The sequence below is a fragment of the Canis lupus genome, chromosome 4 (genome assembly GCF_048164855.1).
Source record: "Canis lupus baileyi chromosome 4, mCanLup2.hap1, whole genome shotgun sequence".
NCBI classification, from domain to species: domain Eukaryota; kingdom Metazoa; phylum Chordata; class Mammalia; order Carnivora; family Canidae; genus Canis; species Canis lupus.
Window position 1 is genome coordinate 50,287,606 of NC_132841.1, and position 21,225 is coordinate 50,308,830.

The window sequence follows — 21,225 nt, forward strand, 5'->3', positions numbered from 1 at the left end:
TTGCTGGAATGGATAAAAATTCCTCTTGAAACTCTAGGTTAGATCCAATGAATTTTCCTGAAAGTTTTTTTTTTCATTTTCATACTTAGTTCATTGTTTCATGTTTTACATTTAATCTGTCTTGAATAATATATTATTGTTAGTGAAAGATAATGGTCAACTTTATTTTTCCAGGGATAAAACCAAAAGCACAAGTATTATTGCATTATTACATTTTTAAAAATCCATTTTCCCGGTGGTTACATTTGGAGAGTGGGATGGGATTAGAGAACACTTCCATTTTTCATTTTATGTCTTTCTGTAGTGTTTGAACTGTTACGATGAATGTATATTACTTTTAAATTTTAAGACAGTGTGTGTGTATATGTTCATATTCCCACTTGATTTGCCAATATGATCCTATGATCCATTTATTACATTCTCTCTTTCTTACACACACAAACACACACATTAACTCACCATACCTACCACATTCATACAGACACAAACCACACACAGTTAAAATTCCTCCTCTTGCCAATAATTCATATATCACTTAACCAGAATAAACCAATTACATATAAATAGTACATACACATTTCTAAAAATTATTGCTTATATTCTATTCTAATAATTATTGTTGTCAGAAAGAAAAAGAAGGAAGGAAAGATGGAAGGAAGGAACTAGGGAGAGGGAAGGAAGAAGAGAGAAAGAGAGAATGGTCTGTGCTGAACAGTAACTGGTGTGCCTCAGGAGCAGTCAAGCCCATACTGTCCAACGTTCTTGTCGGTGTTGTCACCAGTGATACAGTTAGGCAGAGATCTTTGTCTCTTTTTTTCAAGCTTAGACATACCTATAGCAACACTGCCCGTGGATCCCTGCAGATATAGTTACCCAGGAAAAAATTAATCTTCTGAACTCATTACAGTAAGCTGAAATTCAAGAGACTCAAAATTTAAGTTTTAATTCTGACACTTAAGCCATACTTGTAATATCCAAGAAGTCAACCTGTCCTGCAAAATAAGATGTGATCTTATCCATCTTAAAAATCATGTAGTTCTAGAATGTTAACTGTGCCTTCTTGCCTAAAATTCATTAGTCCCATAGCTTCCTTTTTTTTCCATAGCTTCCTTTTGATTAAACCTCCTATCACTTATTTCTGCAAGCAATAGCTTATTAATTTAAAATTTATAAACATTTCAGTACAGAGTTTATATCATACGCTGTGGTTAAAAACCATTTTATTTAATAACTTTCCTTTTGGAAAATTGTGGAAAAATGTCTATAGAGATAAATATTATAAAACAATTTCCTGGGTTAGGAACAACTAAAAGTACTATGAATCCAACTGCTATTCTAAAATTAACTCATTTAAATGAGATATAATTCTTATATTGGATAAATTAGAATGTAAGTTAAATAGTAAGCTATAAACAAGATGGTAAGTAGCCAAGCATGCAGGTCCCTTAGATTATAATCATATTGTGCCCTGGTATAATATTTATACTTTTTCAGTGTGCTTCCTCTGATAGCTCATTTAATTACCTCAAAAATAACCAGATACATAGAGGGTAAATGTAATTCCCATTTTTATAAATAAGTAAATTGAACAGACACCTAGGCATGCACTGATAAAACACATTTCCAGGACCAAAGCCCTTGAATCTTACTGCCATAGCCTTGCCCATTGCATGGTCAGTTTCTCTGTTGAATCCCTTCTTAATCAGAGAACCTGGTTATCTCCTGTCCTACAAGGAGGCCAACATTTACCAAATATGACTCATTTCCTTTCAGTTAGGTTTTTTCCTAGAGTGAGAATCACAACCAAGAAGTTAATTTTAGAAAACATATTTGTTTAGTCAGAGGGCCCATGTTGCCAGTAAACAAAATTTAACAAACAACAGAAAAAGTATATATGTAACACTTTGTGGTTTTTCAAAGTAGTAGCAATACTTTGCCTCTTCAGGTGCTCCATTCCATTCTAGACTTTGAAATATAATACCCCTAATATACCACTACCATGTTGTTAGATCAGTACTGGATGTCAAGCACACCTTGTGGATTATTAACATAGTCTTTAAGCAAAGACATGCAATAGCTTTCAATTTTAAGACAAAGCTTCACTTTTGAAAAGGTCCTGAAATTTAGTATGATACTTACCTGAAGGTAGTACCTTGCTTATCATAAACATTTAATTTCTTTCCTTTTCTCCTTTATAAAAACCTGCCAGTAAATTAATGGTGTATTTTGCAGTTTTTAAAATCGCAGAATTTAGGAAATGTAGTAATAGTCATAGTGTGAATACAGTTATTACTGAGAAAACTCTGGAAACATTATGAACTGTTGAAAAATAGAAAGCTGTGTGTTCCATGGGTAGCATGGGGAATTGAGGACTAGCATTAAATTTTTATTAACCATCCTTCTATTAATATTAAATTGTTTAAAAAAAAAAACAATATAAGTAAAGTACCTCCAGCAAGTCCTATGTTCCTAAAGAAATTAGGAATTTTTTATGGCCTCTGCTGAGAAGAGGTTTACAGAATTGCTTGATGCTTGTTTAATTTTGGCAAAGAGCACCAAGGGAGACATTAAAAAAAAAAAATGGAACCTGACATAATTTTGAAATCTCTCTCAGCAATAAATCAGCTGTCTCTTGGCCTCTCAATAGTACTACTAGCCTAGCCTCTGCTGCAGAAAATTTCTGGAAGCTGGGCCAGTTTCAAAGATACCACCTGAGTTTCTTCCACTGAGTCCCAGATACTGCTATGACTCCCTACAGCAGGGTAAGCATCTCTGAATCCTGGAGTACAAGCCTGCTAATCCAGGTGCCACCCTGAAATGCACTGCAATAAGGGTCCTCAGCAGTGAATACTGTTTTCTAGAGCAGTTCACATTTCCTCACCCTGGTGAGGGTTATTGACTTCAGCAGTTGAGAACGTTGGTCCCCTGACGCTGACAACATGGGCCACCTTTCTGTGAGAGTCTTTCAGATACATATTGCTCCCATCACCGCAGCCAGCTGCAGCATAGCCTTAAACTTTTCTCACAAGGGACACGGATTTAGAAGGAATGTCACAAATGTGTTGATCATTTAGCAAGTTTATCAAATTATTGCTCTTGGAGAGTACCACACCTGTTAAGAACACAGGCATACCCTGATCCATCAAACCTACTCAATTTTGAACTTGAAACATCCTGAGTTTAAGCCCCATAATTCTCACTTATTAGATAATGTCAGCCTGAGAAAGCTCTCTGAGCCTCAGTTTCCTCATTTGTAAAATAGAGCTGACTGTTCTATCCTCAAAAGATAATTTTAAGAATTGCAGGAGGAAATATGAGGAAGTACACGGAGAGTAAGCATTTGTTAAGGGCTAACCTCAAAGTTGATGTCTACCGGGAAGAGGATTGCAAAGGCAGAACTCTGACTTTTCCCATGTCTCAAGATTTGTTTCTAAATTCAGAAGCACTGCCCCTGTCAGTCTGATGGAAGAGTGTGCTGCCCTATTATATTCTTTTAAATTAGGATGCATAATACACAGTACATACACATGATACATGCTGGGTTTCATGCTACTGAGATGTATTTATTTTTTTAAAGATTTTATTTATTTATTCATGAGAGACACAGATCGAGAGGCAGAGACACAGGCAGAGGGAGAAGCAGGCTCCATACAGAGAGCCCAATGTGGGACTCGATCCCAGGTCTCCAGGAGCAAGTGCTGAGTCAAAGGCAGACGCTCAACCGCTGAGCCACCCAGGCGTCCCGAGATGTTAACTTTAAATGCATGTTCTAGAAAAGCTTCACAGAGTAAAAGGCACATTCCATCTCAGGGGGAAAAAAAAAGCAAGGAGCTGTTCTGCCCTGCCAGGATATACATGGCTATGACAGAAAAACAGTTTTAACCCTTGAAAAAACATTAAATGATCTTATTATTTTATAAATGAAGAAACTGATACCCAGAGAGGTAGAGTGACTAGCCCACCGGCACACACCAATTAAATAACAAAGACTCCCGTTCTGTGGCATTACCTGACCATTGTGCAGCACTGCCTTTCACTCCTTGACTTGACAATACACAATAATTTGATCTGCCTCCTTCTTCGATACCTTGCAATTTTCAACAAAGTACTCTGACAAATACTAATAAACAGGAAACCATTCTGCATTGAAAATTGTTCCATCCCTGCTCCTACCTAGTCTGTAATATTGAGCAAAACACTCCTAAACTACTACTAATATATCTAAAAAACTAACATTTACCAAGAGTTTACAAATGCTTAATTTGAATTTTTTACCATCCACTGCCCCGTAGTAGCCTTTTGTGGGGGATTATCCTCAGACCACAACATCAGAATCACCCATACTTTAAGAAATGCAGAACCCCAGTCCATTCCTGGATTTACTGATACTGAATCAGAATTTCTGATGACCCAAGAATTTAAATTTTAGCACGTTATCCAAATGATTCTGATGCTCGTGAAAGTTTGAAACTTGTTGAGTTACTAAATGCTCTTACAGTTCTCTAAAATTCTACCAATGACAAAACTGAGGTCCAGAGAGAAATAACATATTCAGTCACACAGCTAGTGACTTGCAAACCTGGGATTTGAATCCAGGTCTGTTATTATTATTGTTGTTGCTGTTGTTGCTATTATTTGAGGGTTTTCAATATCTGACAGAGTCTAGCTTATATTTTATTCTTTAGCGAAACATCAGCTTAAATTTGATGTTCTTTCCTATTTCCCTTAATTCATAATTTTCTTCATTTCTTAACAACCTATAGCCTGTGTTTTATAAAGTTTAATAATTTACTGTCTACAATCATCTTCAGATCTCAGAGCCAAGAGTCATTTGGTGTTAAAATGGAACAGAGAGACATTTAATAAGGCTTTGTCAGATAATAGCAGTCCCCCATCAAGGGTTGGGTTGTGAGATTGAATGGTGCATTTGGCAAATTCTCCCTGGAGTAATTCATCGTGTAATTGGCTAAATGTACAGAAGCTATCAGCAACCAGCTGTACAGGGAGCACTGGTTGAAGTAGATTTAATCTCCCTCTCCAGATCACTCTTCCCCTGGGATTTAGTCAGTGCCTTGATTGTGATTAATTCAGCCTTCTGAAAAGGGAGCACAAAAAATTACCAGTGAACTCCTCTACCCTTTACCATATAGACATCGAAGACCTGGTTTAGCAGACTTGAGAGCTACCCAAGGTCCTTAAAAAAAATTCCTTTTTAAAAAAATCCTACAGTCATTGATTTTGAGAACTTTAAGAGATCTGAGAGATGATCTAAACCAGTGCTTCTCAATCTTTAATGTGCCTAAAAGTTATCTACATATCTTGCTGAAGTGCAGATTCTTATTCTGTAGGTCTAGGATGAGGCTTGAGATTCTGCACTTCTAACAAACTTCTTGGAGATGCCAAAGTTATTGATCTCTAGACCACACTCAATAGCAAGGAGCTAGCCCAGGAAATATAAATTAGTCCCAACCCTGAAGGATTACTGGCTGCTGCCTTGGGAACTAGACTGATGGTTCTGTTGACTCTGGGACCAGCTGGTCCATTTGCATGGTTTGTGCCTCCCTCACACTTCGGGATAGGAAACTTCACCTCAAAATAATTTTTTGTTGTTTTTAATTAACACTTCCTTTTACTTGTAGTTGCATTTTTTAGTTCCTTTAAAAAAAAATTGAGGTACAACTGACCTAACATTATAATAGTTTAAGGTATATAACAGAATGATTATTATTTGTATATATTGCAAAATGATTGTCAATGATAAGTCCAGTTAACATCCATCATCATATATACTTAAATTTTTTTTTCTTGTGAGGTCTCATTTTTATATGCAGACACTGAAACCCAGAAATGTTAGGAACTTCCTCAGGATCATATAACCTAGTTAATGGTAGAGCTGGGACTAACTAAAGCTAGAATCTATACCTAGATTTCTCTTTCTGAGTTGCACAATTTAATCACAGATTGCATACGAGGCTGTTTTAAAATATCTTTCCTCAGTTCTATCATTGGCAGAGCAAGCTAGAGTGCAATTTGTATTAAAGAAGCCAAGACACTGAGCCGAACTCAGCCTCTGAAAAGTTCTGCAACTTTGGGAAAAGAATTTCTCTGTATCTTACTTTTGTTAATCTGTGAGATGATAAGGCCTTGCCTGGCCTTTCAAAATTATTTTGACATTGTAGAAGGCAATGATAGAGAAAACATGAAGCCATTTGATAAAACATAAGTAACTTAAGTAAATGGAGGGCATTTTTATTAAATTAATGTAGGATAACATTAAACTATTCTTACAGGATTATTGATTTTGGAAAAATGTCTCTATATATTTTATATGGATATAAACATATATCTTATGTATATACATATATATGAATATTACATGACCTTACCTTTATCCTAGGTTGAATTTTATCTGAAATTATTGAAATTACTATTTTGAATTTTGTTAATAATACCTTTTTTATTTTCTACCCACCTTTAATGTATTTGGTCCACACAAAGCATGCACAGAGGTATGGGGTGAGAGAAAGAGAGAGAGAAAGAGAGGGACAGTAAAAGAGAGAGAGAGAGAGAGCAAGAGCAAGAGAGATCAACCCAGCCATCCAAAATCTTGTCAGTGATCTCTTGTTCTGGGCTGCCAGTAGGAAAAGGCTCCATGTTTCTTCATTCATATCCAGAAGGAAAGATAGGGACTTTTTTTTTAACCCAAAAGCTTCCAACAAACCTTTCTTTCTTTCAATGATTCCGTTGATTTATGCCTTCCCTTTCCTGAAACAACCCTGGCAAGGGGAGAGGGAATTCCAAGTCTGGTTTACAGCAGTCAGGCCCACATCTGCAACAGAGGATCAGTCTCTCCAATTGTTACAATGGGTGGAATAGATACAACCACAGCCCACTGCAGGTGCTAATGGTGAAATATAAAGAATTAGTTTTACCTACCTATGCAAACTTAGGAATTTACATTTTCTTTCCCAGCCGAGAAATGTTAAGTTGTAAGTATTATAGCAGTTATCTGGTTTTTTTAAGATTTTATTTATTTATTCATGAGAGACACAGAGAGAGAGGCAGAGACATAGGCAGAGGGAGAAGCAGGCTCCCCATGGAGAGCCTGATGCAGGACTTGATCCCAGGACCCTGGGATCATGACCTGAGCCAAGGGCAGGTGCTCAACCACTGAGCCACCCAGATGCCCCACAGTTACCCGTTGTTACACACCTAACTGTATGCCAGACATGATGGTAGGCTCCTTAAATATCTTAATCTTAAAACAAACCGTCATGTAATGTGGTTTTCTTTTCAAGATGAGGGGATATAACTGCATCTTAAAGATGAGATACCTGAACTCAACTAAGCTATGAAACTTGACGGAGTGCCCAGTAGAGAAGTGAGAATACAAAGCTGATTTCAAAACTCATGCCTTTAAGACTTAACTCTATATATGCTCTTATCTACACTGAAATCTAAAATAGTGCTGCATAAAGATTATCTATAAAATGTAATTTCTTATCACCTTTATCATCATAATGAAACTCTCATTATAGATTCATTTAATTGGAGAGAGATATATTTCTCATAAGTAAGAGAAAACAGAAAAAAAATCTGAAAATGTAGTTTTGCTGATGGATGCAAGCTTTCCATTCCCCAAATTTTACTGATCCTGTTGGCAAACAAAATGGAATACTCTGAGTTGCCTCTCGCCTCTGCCCACTATAAGGATGAAGAACCAAACAAAATTAAGCATTAGGAAAAAAATATTATTCACAGTTTCTTTTTTTCAGGCCTGTGAATAAGGAGGTCTCAACATTAGACACTTTCCCAGACAACTGAAACTATAAGACTCACACAGCCCAAAACCAACTAGGAAGCTCCCTGACAAAGGGCTGTAGCAGAGAGTAGTAGCACAGGTGTATGGCTTCATTCATCTCTTAAAGAGTAATTGAGCAGGTGCTGTGCGTGGTCCTCTGCCACCACTTCCATGACTGTCTTAAGTTGGACATTGGTTTATCATCCCAAACCTGTCCTGATTATGATGTGACACGAGTTCAATTCATTGACCCACTTACTGTCTAATCAAAGTTACTGCTCTGTGAGTTTATCATATGGGGCACTGTTCTAGGTACTTTATATGAATTCTCTCACTTAATCCTCACAACCACTCAATAAGGCAGACACTGTTCTACCTATTTTACAGCTAAGAAAATAGGCTCAGAAAGGTGAAATATCCTGCTCAAGATCACAGAGCTTTGTGACCTTTTCTTTAAGCCAGTCTGCTTCTAAGCCAAGCAGTGTGACTTCAGAGCCCACTAATGCCTCAGCCCAAGAGAAGGTGAATGCTTACAGGTTTACCCTGAGTGTTCCTCCAGTCTACAGGTAAAGAGTTTGGATATTTGTACTAGCTTACTTTAAAATCTAACATGACTCCCTCTCATTTCACAAAGTGGTTCTTCCTAAAATGAAGTCAAAGTCAAAGTTAGCAGGAAAGAACCAGAGGGAAAAGATGAAGTCCCTCAAGCTATCTAACTTGGCACACACTGAATATAATGTGTAGACATAGGGGGCCTCCCTCTCTACCTTTTCCCTTTCTTTCTCTTCCTATGTCTGACACACCTAACTCTCTCTTTATAAAGACCCAGTGCCACATTTCATCCTCCCGCCCGCCCCCCCCCATCTCTGAGCTCAGGCCATAATCTCTTATTTGCCCACTGCTCCTGCCCCATTCTTATCACCATTCCTCTGCTTATATTCCTAAATATCTCCCCCTTGAAACAATAGGGAATCATACTCTCTCAGGGGAACATAAATCCTAGTATATCATCAATCTTAAGTGTGGTGCGCTGAAGTAGGACTGTCTGTGTTCAAATCTCAGATCCATATTTACTCATTGTGTTATTTCGTGCAAGTGATTTACATTTTTAGAGTCTCAGCAGGCTTACCTACAAAATGGAAATTGTTAACAAGAGTACCTACCACAAAGGAGTGTAGTGAGGAATACATGCCATCATCCATGTAGAGTGTTTATAACTACCTGGAGTATAGTATACAGACCCACTAAATCTTGACTACAAGTATTACCTGTTAAATCAACTGATACTTCTGGAGTCCCTTTCCAACATGCTTCTTGCCCTCACAGGGACCGCATCTTAAAGGGAGGATACACTTTCAACATCTATAAAAATAATACATAAGTGAAAATAAAGGCAGTGATGCAAATGTCTTCATTGCTATGAGAACATATATCAGGACTTGAAAGAGGGTATAATCAAGGAAGACTTAAAAAATGGAAGGAATATTTTTGAACTGAGCTGTGAAAGATGCAAGATACTAAGAGTAAGAAAGGATGAATATGGATCTCCCTACTCCCTATTATTGATGACACAAATGTTAGAAATTCTGTGGTCCTATTCAGACAGCTCCATATTATTCAGTAGCAGTGATGTTCTACTAAGAAACTGTCTGGAATTTATAAATACTTTTGTTATAATTAGATATTTGTCATTCCTATCTGTTATGGAGGCATTTGTTCTGTAATCATACTGCTCTTATTATCAGTTATTTTGCTTTTGTTGTATACAGTGAGTACCTGCTTACAAATACACACTGTAAGTTATTTTGACCATAGCACTTTTTAATTACTGCTGAGTCACTTTCCACTGGTGCATTTTTTTAAAGCACAGTTACTAGATCCAGTGCTGTTTAGTACTAAGTATGTGTCTCAACTCCCACTCGTAGGATTCAACAATCATTGTGAATTCATGTACCCTCTCATCCAGCCCACCTCTGTTCAAGAGACTCATTTCAGCACCATTTTCTTGCCCCCTGCCCATCAAGAAACACTAAACTCTAAATCTCTACAAGCAAAGGTCACTGGCTGTGTTCTCTGCATCTCTGTGGAGCTGAATATGCTGCTACATGTTCACTGGAATCATGCCTATCTGATCTGCATTAGATCAGCTTTCTGGCAGCTTAGTCGAATTAAATGAAAAACAATAGGAGGCCATAGGTAAAGGTAGGGAGTAAGTAAATAGGTAAATGAGGAAGTCCATGTCTCTAATACGTGCAAGTGAAGCTGATGATAGTCTAGATGGTTTGTTTTTGTTTGTTTATTTGTTTAAAGTATGCTAATTCTCTTTTTGAGTCAATATCTTCCGAGGAGGAAACTATCATATTTTTAACTGCATCAAAACATTGGTGCCTTGGCTAAGGAGGACAGAAACTAAACCTTGACTTCTTTGCTTCTAGATGACACACAGAAGCAGACAATAATTTCCCTGTGACACAGAAATGAAGCAATAGCATTCGGTGGTTCTGTATGCCCAAACTCTTCTTCATAGCTTAAGGGACAAAATTGGGTTTCAAAAACCAGTAACAAGAGAAAACCACGGGTTTACCAATGACCCAGGATAATTATGAATCACAATCTTTAAGTCAAATATAACCTGCCAATAAGTCTTGAAATTTGACCTGATCGAATGCCACATTTTTTAGTCACTGTCCTGGGCTTTGGAAGCTGGAAAAGCCCCCCTTTTCTCCCTTAGGAACATGCACTATTATCACCTTTGGCAATATGTGAAAGCCCCAGATGGAAAATATAGCTCCTCTTTTGCTAAAGTTTACCCATTTCTCCCCTTTCCTTATCCCTGTGTTTTAGAAACACTTGATTGGCGTGTTTGCAGCCTTGCAGAAAGAAACCAAAACAAATGCCCTCTATGGTATTTGTTCAAAATGGATTGGGATATTGTGAATTACTAGTTACATGGTGTGTATAAAAATCTTTAGCCAGCCATCACCCATAATGCTTTGAGTTGTACAAACCAGCCAATAAAAAGATTAGATCAATTGTTTCCAGCTTGAGACTTGAGTCAATTATTCAGATGTAAGTTGAACTGAAACAAACCTTTACCTTCTCATCCAGATGTTAAGACTTCTTTGAGTTATCAGGATTGGGTGGACAAATTCTCACATCTACCTCTCTGAAATTTATCAAAATAAGACTTGGGCTTATGTAAGCTCATTTTAAACCTTACTCCATTCCACACATCCTAGGGATCAATAGTAATTTGAGGCAAGTCCCTCCTTTGGATGGAAGAGAGGTACATTAAAATGAATAGATTGTGAATACAGTTTCCTTCAGTTTTTCCTGCTTCAGGGAATTTCAGTATGATCCACTCTTTTCTATTTTTTCCATACAATTAAAATGACTCCTGACTTTCAACTTCAGTTGAAACTAGTAGCTTTATTTATTAAATTAAGAAGAGGAACCCAGATCTCTCTACCAACCTTCCAAAAGAAATTAGTCAATTCATCATATATTTTATTAATTTTACTTTATTATTAAATGTAGCAATTTGAATGTAGTCTTATTTCCCCTAAATTTAGCATTCATCATTCCATCTCAATCCAAATATTATTACAAAAAGTTAGGAAGGCTGTTTAGGAAATTCAAGAACAGAGAGACTGCAGAATTTTTCACAGCAAAGCCCTATGTGGTTAGGAAAACAAATACAATACTAGCACAGATCTAGATCACAGTTTTAAAGGAAGCTCCAGGACTACTGGATTTTTGCTAGGCAAATTTTCCCTATGCATTATTCCTATGTTATGCCATAATTTTTTTAAAACACAATAAAGCAAGTTGTAATTATAGATTAAATGAACTGAAAGGCAAAGTTTTTATATATTTTACCTACTATCACTGAAAAAGCAGCCCATGGGCTAAATAAACCCTTAGATGTGATTTTGACCACTCTAATGATGTTTAAAAATCTGGATTTAAATGTTCTTCAGGCAGGCCTGTATTTTTTAGTCTAGTTCACTACAGGGCCAACTTCTTCCTATTCTCCATTATACCTGCTTCCTGCTTTTATATGATCTTCCTAGCCAGATTTGAATGTGTGATCCTAGGCTTCATCTAACCCTCTAGTAATTCCATTTAGCAAGTTTTATTTTGAGTACTTACTTTATATCAACTGTAGTGGTCAGCCTTAGGAATACATAAGCAATAAGATAAAATCTCTGCTTACATGTTAGCTCTCATGGGGGAAATAAGGGCTCAGTTGGTAATGGAGGATTTAACCTGGTGGAGAGGCTTAGCAAAGGCTGTCCTAAGTCCACCTAGACTTTCCAGAGCAAGAAAAAATGCTGGGACCCAGAGCAAGCCAGGATTAGAACTGGTTCTCATCACTGAAGTCAATGTCCTTTCCAGTCTGCTTGTGGGTATTAAAAGGGGCATATGAGAAGGACCAAGAAAGAGGAGGAACATCAGCTCACTTGATGGCTTTGCTTGCTGAAGATCTTCTCATTCATGATCCTGTATTAATCACTATTTTTATAAAAGCCTTATCTTCTGGGGTCCTTTAGAGAGAAAAATCATATTCTTCTCTTTCTGCTCCTGAGGTATACTTCTTATTTCCTCTAAAAATTTCACTATCATTTGAAATAATAATGTAAAACCTCACTGAGCGCACTTGATTCACCCATTCAGCTGGTTGGCCAGATGAATTTTTGTGTGTGTGTCTGAAGTAGAATCTTTCGACATTGTGATGACTATAGAGTAGGATTTCCTTAACAGGGAATCAGTTTACTCAGCAAACCTTGAGATACGCACCCATGTGATCTATTAAAAATTAAAAATTGAAAAACTAAACAACAATAACTAGGGCTACCCATATCCTTTCCATAACTACTTCTCCTCATGTGAAAATAATAGAAAAAGTGCAAGATTTGAATCTGCAAGCATACTTAAATAATTGTTTTACCACTTAATAAACTAAGCTACAGGAAAGAGTTACAGGACTAACTCTAGCCTCATAATGTGGTTGTGAGATTTCACACTTCACAATAGCATAGCATGATTCAAGACAGAATTTAAAAAATAAAAAAAAAATAAGTGGTTTTTTTTCCTATAGTTTTTATTATTAAAAAAAAAAAAAAAGATCACCCTCCTGCAACTACCTGGGTGGTTCAGCAGTATTTTCCTATATGTATGTCCTAGATCTTAACTCCATATTTGATTACTAATTCCCCACTTACTTTGGTTGTGGAATACTAGCCTTTTCTTGCTCTCTTATAACCTCCATTTCATATTCTGGTTGGGTGAACTTTCTTTTACCTCTTAGAATACCAAATGCATATTAGTTGGTTTCTGAGTGTTTTTTCCTTTGGAAAGAGTGTTTTGGATATTCCCAGGTGGTTAACAGTTCATTGCCTTAGCATTTGAAGTTACTCAGGTCACAGTGTCATTTCATGGAAGATAAAACAAGATCTCCTATCCAACTAGTCACAGTAATTGGAAATTGCAGAGCTAGGATTTCTTGGATTTTTGCAATTTCTCACTCTTCTCTTGACTATATAAGTGGTGAACTGGGATTTAAAATAGCGCCATTCTCACTTCCCAAGATAAGCATGCGATGCTGCTAGGCCGCTGAGGAATATGATTTGTTTTTTGGTATAAGATTACAGGACAAGGACTTTCCTCCTGAGCATACACCTGTCATTGGGAAAGGTACAGAAAAAGGAGCAAGAAACCTAAAACTAGACCTGCAACTAACAAATTATATAAAAATAAGGTCCACTCATCATTGTTTAACATGATATCTTTTAAGCAAAATGAAATTGTTAACCAGAGCATGTTCTGTTTCTTGATGGGAAAAAAAAAATGTTGGGATGAGGAATGGAAAAAAGGAAGATAAAACCTCTGAATCCAAATGTTTAACATGAATTTACCCTTGTTTGAACCATTGGCACATGGTCAGTTTGGGGAATAAGTCAGCAGAGAAGTCCATCCTCCTACCCAAAAGAATTTGATTCAATCAGTGTGCAAACCGCCTTATTCACAGAGGATCATTCATAGGAGGCTCTGGAGTGCTAAAGTAAATAAATCAGTGTCTTTCCCAGGGTTTCAGCATTTCCTTTCTGATTAATAAGCAAAAGAACTGCAGGTAAAACAAAATTTTCAGATGTATTGTTAAGTGGGAAACATGAGACTTTATTCACACTGGCCTGTTTAATAGGGCCCCTCCTAAAACCCTTGTCAGAAATGGACACTTGTGAATGAAAGTTGAAGACGAGAAAGCAAATAGTATAAATGCTTGGACTAAGGCAAGGCCTCAGCATAGCTCTTGCAAAGGCAATTTATCTCCAGAGAGTGACAGTTTATTTGCTAGTCTATCTCTTCCTTCTCTTTCCCTTCATTTACTTTTGCTTCTTTCTCTTTGTTTCTTTTTTAAGATTTTATTTATTTATTATGATAGACACAGAGAGAGAGGCAGAGACATAGCCAAAGGGAGAAGCAGGATCCCCATGGGGAGTCTGATGCAGGACTCGATCCCAGGACCCCAGGATCACGACCTGAGCCAAAGGCAGATGCTCAATCACTGAGCATCCCTCTCTTTCTTGTTTTAACTATTACCAACAAATTTCTCACAGCTGTTTGAATAAGTAAAAATGCCAAGACATGAAAATTTGATAAATATTTTCTTAGGTTTCCCAGAGCAATAGAGATTGCTACATGATCTTTCTAATTAAAGGTCTTGTTAATATCCTAATCAAAAAAAGAACAGTTTAGTGTTTTCTCTTGTGTCTCAAGGCTCAAGTGAAGAAAAAGACAATTAGGTAATATACCTGGGTCACGCTGGAAAGGTTGCTGTGGAGACCCAATGTCAAAGATAAGCTAAATCACATGACAGTTGCTATTCCTTCCATTTTTTGGAACGTCTGCACCTAAATACACTCTGATATAGAAATGGCATTTCAAGACAGAACTCATAATTGAAGAAAGTCTCAAGATATGCAGTTTTATTTGATCATTAGAAGTAGGAATGTTGGAACAAACAGGTGAAGAGCCAGGACATTACACCTATCTCCAGAAAATCATAAATGGAGATCACATATGTTCTCTCCCTATGAAAGCTGTTTTTTAATGTGGTAGTGTGGACTGTAATCAAAACTTCAGCTTTTTCTTTAGTTCTCAAGGCCTCTGCTTCTTTATTTAAAGTCATGCCCTTCTGCTGCTTCCAATAAACTGATAGTTTTCCAACTGTGAACATTAGCCCCATAGCCGGGTATCATCGGGAGCTTGTTAGAAATGCAGATTGTTGAGCCATATTCCAGACTTGCTGATTCAGGAACTCTGGGACTGGAGCCCAAAGACCTCTATGTTTTATCAAGTTTTCCAAGGGATTCTGATGCATGTTCAAGTTTGGAAACCACTGACACAGACTACACTATCCATCAAACCAAAAAGATACTGAGAGTGGTGGTTCCCAGACAGAAACTGTCACTGGTAGGACTGAATAGTCAAACCACAGATGTCTACTCTACTTAGATTAAAGCATTGCAGTTAACAGGACTTTACATCATCTGTCATCTCTAGGGAAATATTTAGATGCAGGCACCCTTACTCATTCCTCATTAAGGGAAATTTTACAAGCCTTCAGATGACTTGCCCCTACCATGCACTGAGAGGGTCCTCTTTTACGAGCTATAGAGTACACATGGGTTTGGGAGCTGCTTCTATGCCTCAGCATGACACACTGAAAAAGATCAGATTCTAATTCTTGCTCTAATTCACTGCCTGAACATGTATTAGGTTTCTTAACTTCTGGGTGCTTTATTTTCTGAGCATGAGATCAGTACCTGGCCCATAGGGCCACTGGAATAACTGAAAGAGGCTAGCCCTGGCTTCTAGTTGCTATTAACTAAGCTCTCTTCTCTGGGGTAAGAATGAGGCATCCATCATGTAAATGGCCAGAGAATTATGGGAAATGCTGTTTCCAAATTTCAGGTACCTCAGCATAATGCTCCAGCAAGAGACCTATATAAATAGAGGGAGAAGCCCTAGCACAGGAAAGGAACATGAGGTAGCCTCATGCAGTTCCAATCTTCAGACTGGTGTTGCAGAATTAAATCCACCTTTTTTAAAGAAATTTATTTATTTATTTATTTATTTATTTATTTATTTATTTTAATTTTTTTATTTGAGAGAAAGAGAGAGGAGCCAGAGGGGTAGGAAGAAGGAGGGGGAGAGAATCTTAAGCAGACCCTACGCTGAGCACCACAGAACCCAATGTGGGCCTTCATCTCAGAACTCTGAGATCATGACCTGAGTCAAAACCAAAGTCAGACACTTAAACAGCTGAGCCACCTAGGTACCCTAAAACCTACCTTATTGGTGACTCATAAAGGGTTTGAGTTACTAAGTCACACAATTAATTCCATCCTATCAGCATTACTTATTGAGCATACTGTATGCCAGGCACCAGGCCAAGTACTTGGGGATACAACAGTGAGACCCTGTTTCTGCCTTTACCAAGAAGGGTAGTCTGGTGGGGCAGACAAATATTAAACAGATGATCATAATGACAAGCATTGTGGTGGAAGATTTAAGGGCCAGGAGGAGAGACAAGACTGGCCCTTTCTCTGCTCTGCCACACCAGCAATTAGAGATATCTCCCTCTTTGACCCTGATGTCAGGGCTGTTTTCCTTGGTGGTCAGGAGAATACTGGATGATCTGTGATCCGGTGAATACTGTGCTCCTTCTCCACCCTTGACATAAAAGGTAGCTTCTACTCATCTCACCTCAACATTCAGAATTAACTCAGTCTAGATTTACTTATTATATTTAATAAATGTATTATGTATTATAACAAAACCATATTTAGTGTTTACTTTGTACTAAGCATTGTTCTCAGCACTTTACAGAAGCCACTAATCAAAGCAAAATTAAATAATCTGATGAACTCAAAGCTCTGGTTTGTTCATGCAGTGCATGACATTTAAAAAAATGATAGTAAAAAGAATGATGTATTCATTCATTTAATGAATATTTATTGCGTTCCTTATTCATTATTATTAAATTATTGTTAAATGTATTCATTTAATGAATATTTATTGCTTTTTAAGAGCGAGATCAATTGTGATTTTTCTGAGTGCTTACTATGTACAAAGCTGGACTGGATGGATGGTCTGCATGTGCTATCTTATTCAATCCCCTGAAACAGCTTGAGGAGACTGGTTGTTGGTATTTCCCCTTACTTTACCTATGAAAAAAATGAACTCAGAGAGGTTGAATGATATGCTCATGGTCACAAAGATAGTGAATGGTTCAGCCCAGAATCAAAACCTGGATTGCTGAGCCCAGAATTAGAACTCGGAAACTCTGCATAGTATTCCCCATTTTGGTAGAAAACACACAGTTCCAAGTGTTGATTAGGCCATGACTGCACACTTCAGAAAAACAAAAACAAAAAATCCTCAGAACTGGTGATTTAAAGTAAGTTGAGGAAACAGATGCTGTGGTGTGTCAAGGGAGGGATGCAGCTTGTTTCTGAAGAGGTAAGTTAAAAAGTTTGGCATTTTCTGGAAGGCTTTGGATAGGACATGAGGAAATGTTAAGAAAACTGTTCTCATTCATTTGGGGAATATAAATAATAGTGAAAGGGAATATAAGGGAAGGGGGAAGAAATGTGTGGGAAATATCAGAAAGGGAGACAGAACGTAAAAACTGCTAACTCTGGGAAACAAACTAGGGGTGGTGGAAGGGGAGGAGGGCGGGGGGTGGGAGTGAATGGGTGACGGGCACTGGGGGTTATTCTGTATGTTAGTAAATTGAACACCAATAAAAAAAAAAAAAGAAAAAAAAAAAAGAAAACTGATCTTTCAAGGAAAGAGAAGATGGAAGAATCAAAGCAGTGTCTCAGGGCTTAATTCTGAGGTACAGCCTAATAAACAATAACCTACTTGAGCTGCCTCCTCCATATCACTATTAATTGGGAAATAAATTAGAAATGAAAGTGGTTATACTTTATATCTCTCCACTTTATAGCTCCATGGTGAAGAGTAAGAGTTTTCTGGAAAAGCATTTTGTTCTTTAATTCAGGTTAATGTATTCCTTGACTATTAGTAATCTTAGTTGAGACTATACAGGCAGTCAGATTTTGAGGCTGAAGTCTCCTAACATAGCAAGACCTTGAGGAGTAGCACCTCATAACCTGATGGACATGTCAGTACACCTCACCCACCACCACAACTCCTGACTTCGGCCTGAGCAGATCTCCAGCCTTGCTGAGATGGCTAGGCTTACCTACAGAAAGCTCATCACCCACATCTATTCCAAATATGTTGCAAGAGCAACATATTTACTTTCTTTTAGGCAGAGCTATTTACTGTGTTTTCTCAGCCCACTGACACTGGTATGTATCCCCTGCATTTGTAGCCTGTCGTGACAATCAGCTTGCATAGCACTTAGGTTTCCCAAGTCCATCCACATATCCATCTCCATTAATCTCCCAAAAATTATATTCTTATAATTGAAGAAAACTAGCTTTGGAGGGATCAAATCACTTTTCTGGGCCACTTGGGTGGCTCAGCCAGTTAAGCATCTGACTCTTGGTTTCAGCTCAGGTCATGGGCTCAGGGTCCTGGGATTGAGCCCCTCCTTGGGCTCCATCCTCAGTATGGAGTCTTCTTGTCTTTCTCCCTCTTACCCCTGCACCTCTCTCACTCACTGTCTCTTTTTATAAATAAATAAATAAAATCTGAATGAATGAATGAATGAATGAATGAATAAATAAATAAATAAATAAATAAATAAATAAATAAATAAATCACTTTTTCAAGGTCAAAAATAACAAACAGAGCAGTCAGAACTCTGGTCTTTTAATTCCAAGTCTAATATTCTTTCTAGAGACTGTTATTGCCACAGGGACCAGAAGCAAGGCCATCTTCCTTACCACTATGGCTGTGATACTTGGCACAGTGCCAGACACACATTAATTTCAATAGATATTTCCTTTTAATTTTTGATAAAAAAAGTAGTTAATGAAGCTTCAAGAATTATCTAACAAATCTTGAATTTCGTAGATAACAAACTCACTAATATCAAATTATCCAACTTAGAACAAATTTCCATAATAAGAGTATACTGCTCCTGTTATTTTTATAATTCTTATTATTATTGACTTGTATTTTTACCTCAGCCAGGCCTGATGGATATTCATAACTGCTCTTAATACAATCACTCAATAGAGAAGTATATATCCTGGTGCTTAGAGAGGAGGAGACTCCTCAACATTGTCATGCATACTGGCCAAAGAAATTTTGCTAATCAGTTATTTTCTAGGTAGTTAAAGTAAGAGTTAACAGTCCAGAGCAGAACAGAAAATAAGTACAAGGTCTGAAATAATGAGCGGTGCTAGGTTCCCCATGTCCATCAGCTTCACTTTCCTTGAGTGTTGTAAAGCTATACTTCTCTTTCCCAAGCTGTACATTTTAATGATCAAGGTTTGAATTCCACCTCCAGCATTTAGTAAGTGTGTGACTTTGAAATTTAGTGAACGCTTTCACTTATAGTCTAGAAAAGAATCCCTTTTCAAAAGACAGTTGTGAGCATTCAGGAGATGATTTCCACAAAGCCCTGGTGCATGGTATGAGACTTTGAATATTTGTTTTCTTCTCTAAGGCTATTGGTTCTATCACTAAAGCCATTACCTGGCCCTTCCTTGACAGAAGTGTTTCAAAACTTATTGGGTTTCATTTCCAAGTCTTATAAACTTTAAAAATTAATTTAAAGAATATATTTGTTTAATATGTCCACTAAACAAAATACTACCATAAACCAAACATACAGAATGTCTAATCAGTGGACAGAGATTAATTGGTCAATTACTAGGTTCTAGCATACTTTATAGCTTGTATTTCTCAAAAGATTTTAGACTTGAATTTATAATACAGGGTCATTAAACCACATTTGAAAGCTAATTGTTAGTATATAATCTTAACAGCCTTCTTTTTGCCTTCTGCATAATTCATGAAGCTCAGACCATTTTATCTCCCAATTAAGTGTTTGGTTATGTCCCTTGCTTCCATATATCACCAGTATCTACTATTGACCATTTTCCTTTATTTTAAATAAATGTACTCTGTTATTAATAATAATGTGTTGCATCTAGGTTTTATTATCTGTAGCAATTGAGGGCTCTTAAAAATAAGACACATTGGGTGCCTGGGTGGCTCAGTCAGGTAAGCATCTGCCTTCAGTTCAGATCATGATCTTGGGACCCTGGGATGGAGTCCCACAGGAGCCTGCCTCTCCCTCTCCCTCTGCTATTCCCCCAGCTTGTGCTCTCTCACTCTTTCTCTCAAATAAATAATATCTTTTTAAAAATGAGACACACAAATCTTCCCTTCTTAACAAAACAAAAAAAAATATGGTCATTTAATATTTAGGTATAATGACATCAGTATCCATTCCTTACTTTTAGCTTTGCCAAGAAGAAATCATCCAAGAGAGAAAAGGGTCACCCTATCTAGAGGCCTCCTTCATTCTATTCCCTGGGCTCAAAATTCCACTTAGTATATATCCAGGTTTGCACTGACTTCTTCTTGAATCCTGCCTCCTTCCTTGTTCTCTCAAGCCAGTCCCTCACCCCACTCACCCCTCTACCATGGACAGTTTGTCCAGTTGTTAATTTTCAAGTTCTTTGTTGTTCAGAGTTCTGTTGCATTTTGGCATGTCACATAATGCTTGAATTTCTATTGGCCAAAACTCTTCTTTTACCCTATTTATATCAATACAGTAAATTTAAGGTGATACAGTATAAGCGTGGTTGTTAAGAAGCATAATCAAATGAAGTTACATGAAAATGTTTCTGGCATAAATAGCAAGTGCTTAAAAAATGTTATCTAAAAAATGTTATCTAATGTTTTAGTTCTAGTTTTATCATAAATTAATCTGTAATTAGGCTATTATTATGAGCACAATTCAGTAATTAATCCCTCAATACTATTTCATACCTAGCAAAGCTTAATTTTGCATATATTCATATCAGAACTGTAAATTCTTTACAGAGTATCATGCCTTCTGTTTTCTGTATGCCCCTGAGTAGAAACAATGAAAATGGTACTAGCAACAGTCTCTTATATCATGATGTCATTACAGAAATCCTCTAGGGTTGTATTATACCATTTAATAGATGGAGAAACTGAAACTCATTTAGCTTATGGTGAGGGAGCCACCATTCAAATTAGGAATTCACCCAGTGTCACTTCACTTAGAACCAGGATTTAACCCCTGGCTCCCAAACCCACACACCTAGCCAGTAAGCTCCTCTTCCTTCTTCATCTCTTGAATGAATGACCACTTTGAAACAACTTGGTAATTGTGAGGATCCCTGAAAGATCATTAGAATGGTGAATGTCCGAGTACCCCTGATTTTTGAGCACCAAAAATG

At 37.3% G+C, this 21,225-nt stretch overlaps 1 protein-coding gene across 6 annotated transcripts in view; it reads left to right on the forward strand.

Moving 5' to 3' along the window:
* Window positions 1–21,225, forward strand: part of GABRB2 (gamma-aminobutyric acid type A receptor subunit beta2) — a 244,433-nt gene that overhangs the window by 216,865 nt on the left and 6,343 nt on the right. The window lies entirely within an intron of this gene.